This window comes from Rhinatrema bivittatum, chromosome 16 (assembly GCF_901001135.1).
Source record: "Rhinatrema bivittatum chromosome 16, aRhiBiv1.1, whole genome shotgun sequence".
In the NCBI taxonomy this organism is placed as follows: domain Eukaryota; kingdom Metazoa; phylum Chordata; class Amphibia; order Gymnophiona; family Rhinatrematidae; genus Rhinatrema; species Rhinatrema bivittatum.
Window position 1 is genome coordinate 52,699,751 of NC_042630.1, and position 18,699 is coordinate 52,718,449.

An 18,699-nucleotide genomic window follows, 5' to 3' on the forward strand; every position below is an offset into this window, starting at 1 on the left:
GGGACTTTTGGCAAGTCCCCCCCAAGACTTGCCAAAAGCCCCTGGTGGTCCAGCGGGGGTCCTGGAGCCATAACCTGCACTTGGGCCGTCAGCTCCCATTGCCAAGCCACGTGCTGGGAGCCCGATATAGCTTTAAATAGACTGGACTTGATGACATCATCCAGAGGGGCGGCACATTTTCCTGCCACTGGCCCTTTAAATCCCGGGAGGAGACACGCGGGAGGAGAGGCCTATGGCAGTTGGCGGCGTCCTGGATGCCAAAGAAGGAGGAGGGACTCCGGCGGACCTGGGAAGACGTGACCTGCATCGGCAGTGGCTCCCCACTGCCACCAGAGAGCCAGGGCCTGCTGCCATTGCTGTAGGACAGTAGGAGGTAATTGGGACTGGCTGCGGAGCCCCATGGCCAGCATACATAACAATGGAACACAGTCAACATGAATTTACCAAAGGGAAGTCTTGCCTCACAAATCTGCTTCATTTTTCTGAAGGGGTTATTAAATGTGGATAAAGGTGAACATTTATCCAGATGTAGATTTTGTATAAATGTAAACCTTTGTGAAGGCTGAAAAACCATACTTCGGTATATAAAACTGAATAAATAAATACAATAAATAAATAGTATATTTGGATTTTCAGTAGGCACTTGACAAAGTCCCTCATGAGAGGCTTCTAAGAAAACTAAAAAGTCAAGGGATAGGAGGTGATGTCCTTTCAGGGATTGCAAACTGGTTAAAAGGAAACAGAGAGCAGAATTAAATGGTCAATTTTCTCAGTGGAAAAGGGTAAACAGTATGTACATGGACCAGTGCTTTTCAATATATTTATAAATGATCTGGAAAGGAATATGATGAGTGAGGTTATTTGGTGACTTAGTTTTTGGATACTTGCCAGGTTCTTATCGCCTGGATTGGCCTCTGTTGGAAACAGGATGCTGGGCTTGATGGACCCTTGGTCTGAACCAGTATGGCATTTTATTATATTCTTATCTTCTTATCAGATTTCTAGATGATACAAAATTATTCAGAGTAGTTAAATTACAAGCAGATTGTGATAAATTGCAGGAAGACCTTGTGAGACTGGAAGATTGAGCATCCAAATAGCAGATGAAATTTAATGTGGACAAGAGCAAGTGTTGCATATAGGAAAAAATAACCCTTGTTATAGTTAAACAATGTTAGGTTTCATATTAGGAGCTACCACCCAGTAAAAAGATTTAGGCATCATAATGTTTGATGTATTTCCAACCTTTAGTTCTATGTAAATCGATGCAATATGTCTTTTTCATGAACGTCAGTATAGAAAAGCTACTAAATAAATAAATAAGGGATAATACTTTGAAATTGCCAGCTCAGTGTGCTGCAGCAGTCAAGAAAGCAAACAGAACATTAGGAATTATTAGGAATGGAATGGTTAACGAAACTGAAAATGTCATAATGCCTCTATATCGCTCCATGGTGAGACCGCACCTTGAATACTGTGTAGAATTCTGGTTGCCACATCTCAAATATGATATATTTGCGATGAAGAAAGTACAGAGAAGGGCAACCAAAATGATAAAGTGGATGGAATAGCTCCCTTAAGAGGAAAGGCTGAAGAGGTTAGGGCTGTTCATCTTGAAGAAGAGATGACTGAGGGGGGATATGGTAGAGGTCTTTAAAATCATGAGAGGTCTTGAATGAGTGAATATGAATTGGTTATTTACACTTTCGGATAATAGAAGGACAAAGGGGCAATCCATGAAGTTAGCAAGTAGCAAATCTTTTACTCAATGCACAATTAAGCTCTGGAATTTGTTGCCAGAGGATGTGGTAGTGAAGTTAGTGTAGTTGGGTTTAAAAAAGGTTTGGAAAAGTTCTTGGAGGAGAAGTCCATTAACTGCTATTAATCAAGATGACTTAGGGAATGGCCTCTGCTATTACTGGCATCAGTAGCATGGGGTCTTCTTAGTAGGGATGTGAATCGTTTTAGGACGATTAAAATTATCATCCGATAATTTTAATATCGTCTTAAACCGTTATGGAACACAATACAATAGAGATTCTAACGATTTATCGTTATAAATCGTTAGAATCGTGAGCCGGCACATTAAAACCCCCTAAAACCCACCCCCGACCCTTTAAATTAAATCCCCCACCCTCCCGAACCCCCCCCAAATGACTTAAATAACCTGCGGGTCCAGCGGCGGTCCGGAACGGCAGCGGTCCGGAACGGGCTCCTGCTACTGAATCTTGTTGTCTTCAGCCGGCGCCATTTTCCAAAATGGCGCCGAAAAATGGCGGCGGCCATAGACGAACATGATTGGACGGCAGGAGGTCCTTCCGGACCCCCGCTGGACTTTTGGCAAGTCTTGTGGGGGTCAGGAGGCCCCCCCCAAGCTGGCCAAAAGTTCCTGGAGGTCCAGCGGGGGTCAGGGAGCGATTTCCCGCCGCGAATCGTTTTCGTACGGAAAATGGCGCCGGCAGGAGATCGACTGCAGGAGGTCGTTGTTTTGGATTGAACATACATCGAATTCATCTGTTTTCAATGTTGACACCGCATAGAACAGCTATGTGGACAAGTGAAAGTCGATTTGTTTTGGAGTGAAATCATTCTCGCTGACAATCAATACGATAATTTCCACATTGACTATTCCAAGTCCTGTTTGAATGAATTGCCCCTGAGGCAGCTCTGTGCAAAGGAGCGAAACTCGGCCAGAGTCGGGCGGTTTAATAAAGGGCTTGCTTTTATCCGATTCTCTTTGTCGTCACTGCTACACAGCTCGCTGGATCGGCTTCCGATTTGTTTCTTAGATTTGATATTCCGCTTTTTCCCCAAAAATCATCTCAAAGCAGATTACAGACAATGTAAAAATATATTAAAGGAAGTAATATTTAAAACTGAGTGCCATTATAATGGCCTTTGATCCTAGGTAAGGAAACTTTATTCTTCCTAATGAGTTAATTAGGGGAAGGCCTGGTTTTATAGCATGTCACGAGAATTATCCATATGAGAGATAATGGGGTAGATTTTATAACATGCACGCGCGCACACGGACACGACAATTTTATAACATGTACGTGCTGCCATATGCATGTTATAAAATCTGATGCCATGTGCACATATGCACCCGATTTTGTATCGGCATGTGCATGTGCCTGTAAGTGCCCCACTTGTGTGTGCAGGTAGGATTTTTAAATTACACACAGTGATGCAAGTTGCTTTTTTCCCAGTTCCTTCCCAATACACTCCAATAAAGCAGTGGATTGGGAGGGAACTTCCCTAGACCCCTACCTAGCCTTCCTACCTCTTCCCCTCTCCTCCCCGATCCTAACCCCTGCCTAGCTAGGATAAATATTTTTGTTTTGTAACTTACCTCCTCCATCGAGCAGAAGTAAGTTACACATGCCGGTCAATTGCCGGCGCGCACTTCCCTCGACAAGGCGTAATGCCCGCTGTCCAGAGCTCCCCACCTTGCCTCTTTTAGTTGGCTGGGCCCTTTCTAAAATGAGCTTGGCATGTGCAGAGCTCGGCCACTCGTGAAACCCCCAGTTTTACACTCGCATGGCAACAAAGCCCGGGCATCTTCCCTCTTCAAGGCATAAAGCTGTTGAATATTTATTTATTTATTTAAAGTTTTTTGTATACCGACATTCGTTAAGAAAACATCACATCGGTTTCCATCAAACAAAAAATTAGCCAACAGGGCTTCACAATGAAACTGATAATGTAACAGGGGGTGGGGGGGGGGGGGGAGGAGTTGAGAGAGACCAGGAGGTTTACAGTACAATCATTAGATGCAATGCATAGTTAAATAGGGGTAGAATACACAGAAGAATCTCTCCATCCCTAGTGTTATTCTTACATACAATATAATACAAAGGAAATAATTTCCTCACACAATTATCTTTCTCAAGCAACCCATTCAATATCAAGAGATCCTTAAGGGGACAAATCTGTATTTAATATTGCTGCCATTGGGCCTTCAAAAAGACACCAAATTCTTTATCCTTAAATATAGGGAATTGCCAGTTGAATGATTTTGTGACCCATTTCTCCACTTGCGCTATCATGGAAATAGGAGCATAAATTATTTCTCTGCTTCAGTGTTTACTGAAGAGGATGTTGGGGAGATACCCATACTGGAGTAGGTTTTCATGGGCACTGATTCAGATGGAGTGAATCAAATCACGGTGAACCTAGAAAATGTGGTACACCTGATTGACGAACTGAAGAGTAGTAAATCACCTGGACCAGATGGTATACACCCCAGAGTTCTGAAGGAACTAAACAATGAAATTTCAGACCTATTAGTAAAAATTTGTAACCTATCATTAAAATCATCCATTGCACCTGAAGACTGGAGGATAGCTAATGTAACCCCAATATTTAAAAAGGGCTCCAGGGGCGATCCAGGAAACTACAGACTGGTTAGCTTGACTTCAGTGCCAGGAAAAATAGTGGAAAGTGTTCTAAACATCAAAATCACAGAACATATAGAAACACAAGATTTAATGGAACAAAGTCAGCATGGCTTTACCCAAGGCAAGTCTTGCCTCACAAATCTGCTTCACTTTTTTGAAGGAGTTAATAAACATGTGGATAAAGGTGAACCAGCAGATGTAGTATACTTGGATTTTCAGAAGGCATTTGACAAAGTTCCTCATGAGAGGCTTCTAGGAAAAGTAAAAAGTCATGGGATAGGTGGCGATGTCCTTTTGTGGATTGCAAATTGGTTAAAAGACAGGAAACAGAGAGTAGGATTAAATGGACAATTTTCTCAGTGGAAGGGAGTGGGCAGTGGAGTGCCTCAGGGATCTGTATTGGGACCCTTACTTTTCAATATATTTATAAATGATCTGGAAAGAAATACGACGAGTGAGATAATCAAATTTGAAGATGATACAAAATTGTTCAGAGTAGTTAAATCACAAGCAGATTGTGATAAATTGCAGGAAGACCTTGTGAGACTGGAAAATTGGGCATTAAAATGGCAGATGAAATTTAATATGGATAAGTGCAAGGTGATGCATATAGGGAAAAATAACCCATGCTATAGTTACACAATGTTAGGTTCCTTATTAGGTGCTACAACCCAAGAAAGAGATCTAGGCGTCATAGTGGATAACACATTGAAATCGTCAGTTCAGTGTGCTGTGGCAGTCAAAAAAGCAAACAGAATGTTGGGAATTATTAGAAAGGGAATGGTGAATAAAACGGAAAGTGTCATAATGCCTCTGTATCACTCCATGGTGAGACCGCACCTTGAATACTGTGTACAATTCTGGTCGCCGCATCTCAAAAAAGATATAATTGTGATGGAGAAGGTACAGAGAAGGGCTACCAAAATGATAAGGGGAATGGAATAGCTCCCCTATGAGAAAAGACTAAAGAGGTTAGGACCTTTCAGCTTGGAGAAGAGACAGCTGAGGGGGGATATGATAGAGGTGTTTAAAATCATGAGAGGTCTAGAACGAGTAGATGTGAATTGGTTATTTACTCTTTCAGATAATAGAAAGACTAGGGGGCACCCCATGAAGTTAGCATGGGGCATATTTAAAACTAATCGGAGAAAGTTCTTTTTCACTCAATGCACAATTAATCTCTGGAATTTGTTGCCAGAGGATGTGGTTCGTGCAGTTAGTATAGCTGTGCTTAAAAAAGGATTGGATAAGTTCTTGGAGGAGAAGTCCATTACCTGCTATTAATTAAGTTGACTTAGAAAATAGCCACTGCCATTAGCAACGGTAACATGGAATAGACTTAGTTTTTGGGTACTTGCCAGGTTCTTATGGCCTGGATTGGCCTGGATTGGCCCAGGATGCTGGGTTTGATGGACCCTTGGTCTGACCTAGTATGGCATGTTCTTATGTTCTTATGTTCTTAATATCAGCCCTCTGAACCTTAGAAAATGAGAAAGAAGAGACTAAAAAATAATCAGAACAGGAGTATGAATCATGGCAAAGAATAAAAAGAAAAGTCTATTTCCCCGGGATGTGAAACCCTCCATATATCTAATTAGTTTAATTCTTTCACCAAAAAGGGCAAGCCCACCCCCTTCTTTAATGAGGGCTGTAAAGAAGGGGGTGGGCTTGCCCTTTTTGGTGAAAAGTGCTATGCCTCCGAGACTAATGTCTCGGAGGCTTAGCATCAAGAGCTGGATCCAAAATCAAATTAAAATCCCCTCCGAGAATTGCTGCATGATCTAGGAACTGATTATGGATTGTTACCAACTGAGAAAAAAAAGCAGGAGAAAATAAACTGGCAAGTATATTTTAAAAAGGCTGCATGTGTACATTTCTGAGTTTACACACATGGCCGGGCCTTGCGTGCATCGTGCACATTTTACAACAGGCCCGGCTACTCTCATAAACCCTGGTAAGTGCAGAAGTGCTGGCTGAGGGAAAAGACATGGGCTGGGGGGGGCGTGGTCTGGGCAGGGATTGGGGGTGGGCCAGGACAGCTCCATTCAATACTGTCCCAGGGAAGCGCCTACCAGCAGCCGACCAGTGAGCAAAGATTACTTCTGCTCCAGAGGAGCAGGAGGTAACAAAATACAAAAAATTAGGGATTGGTAGGGTTAGGTTAGGGGTCAGGGAGGAGAGGGGAAGCTTGAGTAAGGATAGGTTACTAATCCCCCCCCCACACACACACATGCACAAGTCGCAGGCCCCCTGCACATGTGCTCAGGATTTCAAAATTTGGCGTGCATGTACATGCAGCCATTGGATTTTATAGCATGCACACGCCAGCACGCATGTTATAAAATTGTCACGTCAATGTGCATTCCATGTCTTAAAATTGACTCCTGGGAGCATACACGTTTACCAAGAGAAACTACTTTTGACGTAGGAATCCACTAACAAATACAAATCTCCCATTAGGATCAGCAATCATTTTCTCATTTACAAAAGGTAAATTTTTATGCATTAAAATGACACCACATTGTCTGGCAGAAAAGGAAGAAAATATGCATTGCCCTATCCAATCGTGTTTGAACTTTTTATGCTTCTCCAGAAATAAATGTTTCTTTCAAAATAAAAAAATTGTGCTTTTTCTTGTTTAAACAGACTTAGAATGCACTTCCTTTTCATTGGTGAATGCACCAAATCCATTTTGAGAGAAAACAATTTCATATCACTCTTTATCAAACTTATGAGAAAATAGACATAGTGACCAGCACTATGTGCAATACCAAGAAAATACCCCACAGGATTACCTCCCAGTCTAGGCACCCCCAACAAAATAGAGATAAAACATATAAATGAGAGAGCAAGTGTGGAATTTAGAGTAATAAAACACTTTTGGGGGGAGCTTAAAGGTCTCTATATTTGATGGATTGATATATGGAGAAGCACAGTGGAAACATTTTAGATTTTGCAGAGCTTAGCAAGCATGTTGTGTTCTGAGTTGTTATCTCAAGAAGTGAATGTACTGTCAGATTTTGTCTGGGCACATTATAGTCAAAATATGCAGCGGGCTACATGCTGACTCAAAAGATAGGTTGTGCAATACTGCTTCAGACTTTGCAACTGACACCTAGCATGATTTAATTAATGATATCTAGTATGTAAGAAAAATGGGTATGGTTTCAGTATTTGGATTTGGTTACAATGGGACAATAAATGATTGGCAGCAGACCCTAAATTTGATCTGTGATTGGACTAATTATGTGACAATAAGAATAATATTGTGATGTAAAAATGCTTGTCATCAAGGAATAAAGCATTCATTGGTTACATGCCCTGTTAATGAAAAATACTAGAGATGAGCCCCCGGGGGTTAAAGGGGGTAGATCAGATGAATAGAGCAACTGTGCCATAACGATGTAGAATTTTATCTCTAATAAAAGCAATGAAAGATGAAATGTTGCATATCATTTTTCTTGAGTAAAATAACTATTAGTGACTAGAAAATGTGAAATGGTTAGAGATGATTAAAATTGCCAGGTCCTCCAGCAGCTGTGATTAGGCTGGGACGTTTTTTTTCTTTGTTTGGATTGTATATCTGACTCAAGGAACCAATAAACATAGTGCAAAGATCGAATCCAGGTATTGGCAAATTACAAAAATGCAAAAATACGCTGTAATGTCATTCATACACAGCCATTGATCTAACTGGCAGAAACAAAATCCAATATTAGTGTCAACTGTGAGTGCACAGATTAAAATCATGTTTTATTCTTATGACAATTAAACCATGTTGAAATGTCCAAATAATTCACACAACTGGAAGCACGTTCTAGAATGTATCAAAAATTGTAATCCTTCTTGTGTAAATGTCCTGTCAATATTTTCACAGTCAATTTTCTCTAGCAGAACAAACCTGCAGTACAAATGTATATGGCCCATATTATTATCTACTTGTTGATTAAATTGTGCTCATTAAAATACTGGAAATAAATCTAATAACAGCTTGAAACCTCGTGGCCAGAAATGCCATTGCCACTTGATGCTGAGAAAAAAAGATTTAAACAGGAATCCTAATAAAGTGTCTTCATTGAAAGAATACTTTTACATAAGCGAAATATGCCTTTTATACACATAAGAGAAGAGGTGAAACCCAAACCCAAAGAAATCACAAAAATATGTTTAGGTTAAGATGAGCTAAATCTGTGAGTCCTACTCGGTCGCTGTCTTACGGCACGGGTGCAACTATTGAATTGTTTGAATCCCTACAGCTGTATGAAATGTGACTTAAGCAAAGATTGTGAGAACCAATATCTGCTGAAAAAAGCTTTTTCTCCAAGCCTGACTAGCTCAGTCGGTAGAGCATGAGACTCTTAATCTCAGGGTCATGGGTTCAAGCCCCATGTTGGGCGAGGGTTATTTACTTTTTCTGTTTCAGTAATTCATTAGGAAACCTACAAAAATGTTAGTGAAGCATTGGGTACTTGCAAGGTTCTTATGGCCTGGATTGGCCACTGTTGGAAACAGGATGCTGGGCTTGATGTATCCTCGGTCTGACCCAGTATGGCATGTTCTTATGGGTATCTCCTTTTCTGAACATTTAAGCAACTTAAGGGGCCAGAAAAAATATACTATCAGTTTCCAACCTGCAGAGCAGAAATGACAACTTCATATGCTTCTCAGAAAAAAGGAGTCCATGTTCAAAATCACAAATATTCACCCAAAGGGAACCACTTTCTAGAAATTACCAAGGAATTGTACTTCTTCCTGGGTGAACATGCTGGTCGCTGTTTCCCCAATCAATTCGCAATAGCAGAGCAAATCTGCAATACATAATATATGGCTTTTACTAGAATCTATTTTGACAGGAAACATAAACTGAAATAATGAAAGCAGAAAAAATCAAACCTTCAAAGAAAAAAATCAATGTTCACAAAAATGTCATTCTCAGTGACTTTGAATCAGAGGTGCTTCTACTCCGAATGGAGAATTTCCTCACTCATTGTGTTCCGTAGTTGACGTGGATGCCCTGGAATCTTCATGCTGCATTATGAGCAAAATGTCCTCAGTACTTGGGAGAAAATATTCAGGATCCTCCAAGCAGCTAAAACGGGAATGAAAGAGGATCTTAAAGTAGGACCCACCCATTTCATAATGAATGAAAAGCAAAGGCTTCTTATCGAGAAAGCTTTGACCCTCTCTTGCAAAGCTCTGTGATACTTTACGGGTTTTTCCCTTCATTAAGATGAACAGAATCACATCCTTTAGATGTGAAGGTCCAGGAATATCTGTGAATGGCCACGAAGATGAGTGAAATGTTTTTTATTGTAATTAATTAAGCCTCAAAGAATGGACAATGAATCATGCATATATTGAATTAGCACCCAGAATGCTAATATTCAACACACTTTCTGTCTTTGAGAAATATCTTGAAAGTGAATATTAATTTTAAACCTGTTTTGCCAGATCTTAACTATTTGCTTACAATTTAATGCAAAAGTTTGTTATGATCAATGTGGTATAGTATTGCAAGCTCATCTGTTTTCTTGAAAGTAATCTCTAAAGGTTTCAATTCAATTTCAGTTTAGCATTAAATTCAGCACCTTTATGAGTGTGTAAAAGAAGTATGCTTTTTCTAGTGAATATGACCCCCTCTCTATGGAGTTTTTAACGGTAGCCATGCGAAGGGGATGATACATGATAACTATGTTTCATAGGGGGTTACTTTTGTTATATAGTTATCTGAAATTGAATTTAGTCAAATAGTACAAATGAGAAGGAAGTATTTTCTTTAATTCTCAGAAAGAATGTAATTCTTCTCAGGTGAACTTTCTGATCATGCTTTGTGAAGCATTTCACACAATAATAACCAGCATGACTATTATAATGAGAGGTCTCCATGAAAATATGTCAGAAATGACATATAAAAATTACCATTGATCTAACTGGCAGGAACAAAATCCAATATTAGTGTCAACTGTGAGTGCACAGATTAAAATCATATTTTATTCTTATGACAATTAAACCATGTTGAAATGTCCAAATAATTCACACAACTGGAAGCACGTTCTAGAATGTATCAAAAATTGTAATCCTTCTTGTGTAAATGTCCTGTCAATATTTTCACAGTCAATTTTCTCTGGCAGAACAAACCTGCAGTACAAATGTATATGGCCCATATTATTATCTACTTGTTGATTAAATTGTGCTCATTAAAATACTGGAAATAAATCTAATAACAGCTTGAAACCTCGTGGCCAGAAATGCCATTGCCACTTGATGCTGAGAAAAAAAGATTTAGACAGGAATCCTAATAAAGTGTCTTCATTGAAAGAATACTTTTACATAAGCGAAATATGCCTTTTATACACATAAGAGAAGAGGTGAAACCCAAACCCAAAGAAATCACAAAAATATGTTTAGGTTAAGATGAGCTAAATCTGTGAGTCCTACTCGGTCGCTGTCTTACGGCACGGGTGCAACTATTGAATTGTTTGAATCCCTACAGCTGTATGAAATGTGACTTAAGCAAAGATTGTGAGAACCAATATCTGCTGAAAAAAGCTTTTTCTCCAAGCCTGACTAGCTCAGTCGGTAGAGCATGAGACTCTTAATCTCAGGGTCATGGGTTCAAGCCCCATGTTGGGCGAGGGGTATTTACTTTTTCTGTTTCAGTAATTCATTAGGAAACCTACAAAAATGTTAGTGAAGCATTGGGTACTTGCAAGGTTCTTATGGCCTGGATTGGCCACTGTTGGAAACAGGATGCTGGGCTTGATGTATCCTTGGTCTGACCCAGTATGGCATGTTCTTATGGGTATCTCCTTTTCTGAACATTTAAGCAACTTAAGGGGCCAGAAAACATATACTATCAGTTTCCAACCTGCAGAGCAGAAATGACAACTTCATATGCTTCTCAGAAAAAAGGAGTCCATGTTCAAAATCACAAATATTCACCCAAAGGGAACCACTTTCTAGAAATTACCAAGGAATTGTACTTCTTCCTGGGTGAACATGCTGGTCGCTGTTTCCCCAATCAATTCGCAATAGCAGAGCAAATCTGCAATACATAATATATGGCTTTTACTAGAATCTATTTTGACAGGAAACATAAACTGAAATAATGAAAGCAGAAAAAATCAAACCTTCAAAGAAAAAAATCAATGTTCACAAAAATTTCATTCTCAGTGACTTTGAATCAGAGGTGCTTCTACTCAGAATGGAGAATTTCCTCACTCATTGTGTTCCGTAGTTGACGTGGATGCCCTGGAATCTTCATGCTGCATTATGAGCAAAATGTCCTCAGTACTTGGGAGAAAATATTCAGGATCCTCCAAGCAGCTAAAACGGGAATGAAAGAGGATCTTAAAGTAGGACCCACCCATTTCATAATGAATGAAAAGCAAAGGCTTCTTATCGAGAAAGCTTTGACCCTCTCTTGCAAAGCTCTGTGATACTTTACGGGTTTTTCCCTTCATTAAGATGAACAGAATCACATCCTTTAGATGTGAAGGTCCAGGAATATCTGTGAATGGCCACGAAGATGAGTGAAATGTTTTTTATTGTAATTAATTAAGCCTCAAAGAATGGACAATGAATCATGCATATATTGAATTAGCACCCAGAATGCTAATATTCAACACACTTTCTGTCTTTGAGAAATATCTTGAAAGTGAATATTAATTTTAAACCTGTTTTGCCAGATCTTAACTATTTGCTTACAATTTAATGCAAAAGTTTGTTATGATCAATGTGGTATAGTATTGCAAGCTCATCTGTTTTCTTGAAAGTAATCTCTAAAGGTTTCAATTCAATTTCAGTTTAGCATTAAATTCAGCACCTTTATGAGTGTGTAAAAGAAGTATGCTTTTTCTAGTGAATATGACCCCCTCTCTATGGAGTTTTTAACGGTAGCCATGCGAAGGGGATGATACATGATAACTATGTTTCATAGGGGGTTACTTTTGTTATATAGTTATCTGAAATTGAATTTAGTCAAATAGTACAAATGAGAAGGAAGTATTTTCTTTAATTCTCAGAAAGAATGTAATTCTTCTCAGGTGAACTTTCTGATCATGCTTTGTGAAGCATTTCACACAATAATAACCAGCATGACTATTATAATGAGAGGTCTCCATGAAAATATGTCAGAAATGACATATAAAAATTACCATTGATCTAACTGGCAGGAACAAAATCCAATATTAGTGTCAACTGTGAGTGCACAGATTAAAATCATATTTTATTCTTATGACAATTAAACCATGTTGAAATGTCCAAATAATTCACACAACTGGAAGCACGTTCTAGAATGTATCAAAAATTGTAATCCTTCTTGTGTAAATGTCCTGTCAATATTTTCACAGTCAATTTTCTCTGGCAGAACAAACCTGCAGTACAAATGTATATGGCCCATATTATTATCTACTTGTTGATTAAATTGTGCTCATTAAAATACTGGAAATAAATCTAATAACAGCTTGAAACCTCGTGGCCAGAAATGCCATTGCCACTTGATGCTGAGAAAAAAAGATTTAGACAGGAATCCTAATAAAGTGTCTTCATTGAAAGAATACTTTTACATAAGCGAAATATGCCTTTTATACACATAAGAGAAGAGGTGAAACCCAAACCCAAAGAAATCACAAAAATATGTTTAGGTTAAGATGAGCTAAATCTGTGAGTCCTACTCGGTCGCTGTCTTACGGCACGGGTGCAACTATTGAATTGTTTGAATCCCTACAGCTGTATGAAATGTGACTTAAGCAAAGATTGTGAGAACCAATATCTGCTGAAAAAAGCTTTTTTTCCAAGCCTGACTAGCTCAGTCGGTAGAGCATGAGACTCTTAATCTCAGGGTCATGGGTTCAAGCCCCATGTTGGGCGAGGGGTATTTACTTTTTCTGTTTCAGTAATTCATTAGGAAACCTACAAAAATGTTAGTGAAGCATTGGGTACTTGCAAGGTTCTTATGGCCTGGATTGGCCACTGTTGGAAACAGGATGCTGGGCTTGATGTATCCTCGGTCTGACCCAGTATGGCATGTTCTTATGGGTATCTCCTTTTCTGAACATTTAAGCAACTTAAGGGGCCAGAAAAAATATACTATCAGTTTCCAACCTGCAGAGCAGAAATGACAACTTCATATGCTTCTCAGAAAAAAGGAGTCCATGTTCAAAATCACAAATATTCACCCAAAGGGAACCACTTTCTAGAAATGACCAAGGAATTGTACTTCTTCCTGGGTGAACATGCTGGTCGCTGTTTCCCCAATCAATTCGCAATAGCAGAGCAAATCTGCAATACATAATATATGGCTTTTACTAGAATCTATTTTGACAGGAAACATAAACTGAAATAATGAAAGCAGAAAAAATCAAACCTTCAAAGAAAAAAATCAATGTTCACAAAAATGTCATTCTCAGTGACTTTGAATCAGAGGTGCTTCTACTCCGAATGGAGAATTTCCTCACTCATTGTGTTCCGTAGTTGACGTGGATGCCCTGGAATCTTCATGCTGCATTATGAGCAAAATGTCCTCAGTACTTGGGAGAAAATATTCAGGATCCTCCAAGCAGCTAAAACGGGAATGAAAGAGGATCTTAAAGTAGGACCCACCCATTTCATAATGAATGAAAAGCAAAGGCTTCTTATCGAGAAAGCTTTGACCCTCTCTTGCAAAGCTCTGTGATACTTTACGGGTTTTTCCCTTCATTAAGATGAACAGAATCACATCCTTTAGATGTGAAGGTCCAGGAATATCTGTGAATGGCCACGAAGATGAGTGAAATGTTTTTTATTGTAATTAATTAAGCCTCAAAGAATGGACAATGAATCATGCATATATTGAATTAGCACCCAGAATGCTAATATTCAACACACTTTCTGTCTTTGAGAAATATCTTGAAAGTGAATATTAATTTTAAACCTGTTTTGCCAGATCTTAACTATTTGCTTACAATTTAATGCAAAAGTTTGTTATGATCAATGTGGTATAGTATTGCAAGCTCATCTGTTTTCTTGAAAGTAATCTCTAAAGGTTTCAATTCAATTTCAGTTTAGCATTAAATTCAGCACCTTTATGAGTGTGTAAAAGAAGTATGCTTTTTCTAGTGAATATGACCCCCTCTCTATGGAGTTTTTAACGGTAGCCATGCGAAGGGGATGATACATGATAACTATGTTTCATAGGGGGTTACTTTTGTTATATAGTTATCTGAAATTGAATTTAGTCAAATAGTACAAATGAGAAGGAAGTATTTTCTTTAATTCTCAGAAAGAATGTAATTCTTCTCAGGTGAACTTTCTGATCATGCTTTGTGAAGCATTTCACACAATAATAACCAGCATGACTATTATAATGAGAGGTCTCCATGAAAATATGTCAGAAATGACATATAAAAATTACCATTGATCTAACTGGCAGGAACAAAATCCAATATTAGTGTCAACTGTGAGTGCACAGATTAAAATCATATTTTATTCTTATGACAATTAAACCATGTTGAAATGTCCAAATAATTCACACAACTGGAAGCACGTTCTAGAATGTATCAAAAATTGTAATCCTTCTTGTGTAAATGTCCTGTCAATATTTTCACAGTCAATTTTCTCTGGCAGAACAAACCTGCAGTACAAATGTATATGGCCCATATTATTATCTACTTGTTGATTAAATTGTGCTCATTAAAATACTGGAAATAAATCTAATAACAGCTTGAAACCTCGTGGCCAGAAATGCCATTGCCACTTGATGCTGAGAAAAAAAGATTTAGACAGGAATCCTAATAAAGTGTCTTCATTGAAAGAATACTTTTACATAAGCGAAATATGCCTTTTATACACATAAGAGAAGAGGTGAAACCCAAACCCAAAGAAATCACAAAAATATGTTTAGGTTAAGATGAGCTAAATCTGTGAGTCCTACTCGGTCGCTGTCTTACGGCACGGGTGCAACTATTGAATTGTTTGAATCCCTACAGCTGTATGAAATGTGACTTAAGCAAAGATTGTGAGAACCAATATCTGCTGAAAAAAGCTTTTTTTCCAAGCCTGACTAGCTCAGTCGGTAGAGCATGAGACTCTTAATCTCAGGGTCATGGGTTCAAGCCCCATGTTGGGCGAGGGGTATTTACTTTTTCTGTTTCAGTAATTCATTAGGAAACCTACAAAAATGTTAGTGAAGCATTGGGTACTTGCAAGGTTCTTATGGCCTGGATTGGCCACTGTTGGAAACAGGATGCTGGGCTTGATGTATCCTTGGTCTGACCCAGTATGGCATGTTCTTATGGGTATCTCCTTTTCTGAACATTTAAGCAACTTAAGGGGCCAGAAAAAATATACTATCAGTTTCCAACCTGCAGAGCAGAAATGACAACTTCATATGCTTCTCAGAAAAAAGGAGTCCATGTTCAAAATCACAAATATTCACCCAAAGGGAACCACTTTCTAGAAATGACCAAGGAATTGTACTTCTTCCTGGGTGAACATGCTGGTCGCTGTTTCCCCAATCAATTCGCAATAGCAGAGCAAATCTGCAATACATAATATATGGCTTTTACTAGAATCTATTTTGACAGGAAACATAAACTGAAATAATGAAAGCAGAAAAAATCAAACCTTCAAAGAAAAAAATCAATGTTCACAAAAATTTCATTCTCAGTGACTTTGAATCAGAGGTGCTTCTACTCAGAATGGAGAATTTCCTCACTCATTGTGTTCCGTAGTTGACGTGGATGCCCTGGAATCTTCATGCTGCATTATGAGCAAAATGTCCTCAGTACTTGGGAGAAAATATTCAGGATCCTCCAAGCAGCTAAAACGGGAATGAAAGAGGATCTTAAAGTAGGACCCACCCATTTCATAATGAATGAAAAGCAAAGGCTTCTTATCGAGAAAGCTTTGACCCTCTCTTGCAAAGCTCTGTGATACTTTACGGGTTTTTCCCTTCATTAAGATGAACAGAATCACATCCTTTAGATGTGAAGGTCCAGGAATATCTGTGAATGGCCACGAAGATGAGTGAAATGTTTTTTTATTGTAATTAATTAAGCCTCAAAGAATGGACAATGAATCATGCATATATTGAATTAGCACCCAGAATGCTAATATTCAACACACTTTCTGTCTTTGAGAAATATCTTGAAAGTGAATATTAATTTTAAACCTGTTTTGCCAGATCTTAACTATTTGCTTACAATTTAATGCAAAAGTTTGTTATGATCAATGTGGTATAGTATTGCAAGCTCATCTGTTTTCTTGAAAGTAATCTCTAAAGGTTTCAATTCAATTTCAGTTTAGCATTAAATTCAGCACCTTTATGAGTGTGTAAAAGAAGTATGCTTTTTCTAGTGAATATGACCCCCTCTCTATGGAGTTTTTAACGGTAGCCATGCGAAGGGGATGATACATGATAACTATGTTTCATAGGGGGTTACTTTTGTTATATAGTTATCTGAAATTGAATTTAGTCAAATAGTACAAATGAGAAGGAAGTATTTTCTTTAATTCTCAGAAAGAATGTAATTCTTCTCAGGTGAACTTTCTGATCATGCTTTGTGAAGCATTTCACACAATAATAACCAGCATGACTATTATAATGAGAGGTCTCCATGAAAATATGTCAGAAATGACATATAAAAATTACCATTGATCTAACTGGCAGGAACAAAATCCAATATTAGTGTCAACTGTGAGTGCACAGATTAAAATCATGTTTTATTCTTATGACAATTAAACCATGTTGAAATGTCCAAATAATTCACACAACTGGAAGCACGTTCTAGAATGTATCAAAAATTGTAATCCTTCTTGTGTAAATGTCCTGTCAATATTTTCACAGTCAATTTTCTCTGGCAGAACAAACCTGCAGTACAAATGTATATGGCCCATATTATTATCTACTTGTTGATTAAATTGTGCTCATTAAAATACTGGAAATAAATCTAATAACAGCTTGAAACCTCGTGGCCAGAAATGCCATTGCCACTTGATGCTGAGAAAAAAAGATTTAGACAGGAATCCTAATAAAGTGTCTTCATTGAAAGAATACTTTTACATAAGCGAAATATGCCTTTTATACACATAAGAGAAGAGGTGAAACCCAAACCCAAAGAAATCACAAAAATATGTTTAGGTTAAGATGAGCTAAATCTGTGAGTCCTACTCGGTCGCTGTCTTACGGCACGGGTACAACTATTGAATTGTTTGAATCCCTACAGCTGTATGAAATGTGACTTAAGCAAAGATTGTGAGAACCAATATCTGCTGAAAAAAGCTTTTTCTCCAAGCCTGACTAGCTCAGTCGGTAGAGCATGAGACTCTTAATCTCAGGGTCATGGGTTCAAGCCCCATGTTGGGCGAGGGTTATTTACTTTTTCTGTTTCAGTAATTCATTAGGAAACCTACAAAAATGTTAGTGAAGCATTGGGTACTTGCCAGGTTCTTATGGCCTGGATTGGCCACTGTTGGAAACAGGATGCTGGGCTTGATGTATCCTTGGTCTGACCCAGTATGGCATGTTCTTATGGGTATCTCCTTTTCTGAACATTTAAGCAACTTAAGGGGCCAGAAAAAATATACTATCAGTTTCCAACCTGCAGAGCAGAAATGACAACTTCATATGCTTCTCAGAAAAAAGGAGTCCATGTTCAAAATCACAAATATTCACCCAAAGGGAACCACTTTCTAGAAATTACCAAGGAATTGTACTTCTTCCTGGGTGAACATGCTGGTCGCTGTTTCCCCAATCAATTCGCAATAGCAGAGCAAATCTGCAATACATAATATATGGCTTTTACTAGAATCTATTTTGACAGGAAACATAAACTGAAATAATGAAAGCAGAAAAAATCAAACCTTCAAAGAAAAAAATCAATGTTCACAAAAATTTCATTCTCAGTGACTTTGAATCAGAGGTGCTTCTACTCAGAATGGAGAATTTCCTCACTCATTGTGTTCCGTAGTTGACGTGGATGCCCTGGAATCTTCATGCTGCATTATGAGCAAAATGTCCTCAGTACTTGGGAGAAAATATTCAGGATCCTCCAAGCAGCTAAAACGGGAATGAAAGAGGATCTTAAAGTAGGACCCACCCATTTCATAATGAATGAAAAGCAAAGGCTTCTTATGGAGAAAGCTTTGACCCTCTCTTGCAAAGCTCTGTGATACTTTACGGGTTTTTCCCTTAATTAAGATGAACAGAATCACATCCTGAAGATGTGAAGGTCCAGGAATATCTGTGAATGGCCACGAAGATGAGTGAAATGCTTTTTAAGGTAGTTAATTAAGCCTCAAAGAATGGACAATGAATCAT

At 38.5% G+C, this 18,699-nt stretch overlaps 5 non-coding genes across 5 annotated transcripts; all 5 read left to right on the forward strand.

Annotated features, from left to right (window-relative positions):
- Positions 1-8,724: 8,724 nt before the first annotated feature.
- TRNAK-CUU lies at positions 8,725-8,797 on the forward strand. Its single transcript has one exon. It is a non-coding gene; the product is annotated as a tRNA-Lys (tRNA).
- A 2,164-nt stretch (positions 8,798-10,961) lies between these two features.
- TRNAK-CUU lies at positions 10,962-11,034 on the forward strand. Its single transcript has one exon. It is a non-coding gene; the product is annotated as a tRNA-Lys (tRNA).
- Positions 11,035-13,198: 2,164 nt separating this feature from the next.
- On the forward strand, positions 13,199-13,271 carry TRNAK-CUU. Its single transcript has one exon. It is a non-coding gene; the product is annotated as a tRNA-Lys (tRNA).
- A 2,164-nt stretch (positions 13,272-15,435) lies between these two features.
- TRNAK-CUU lies at positions 15,436-15,508 on the forward strand. Its single transcript has one exon. It is a non-coding gene; the product is annotated as a tRNA-Lys (tRNA).
- A 2,165-nt stretch (positions 15,509-17,673) lies between these two features.
- On the forward strand, positions 17,674-17,746 carry TRNAK-CUU. Its single transcript has one exon. It is a non-coding gene; the product is annotated as a tRNA-Lys (tRNA).
- Positions 17,747-18,699: the final 953 nt, after the last annotated feature.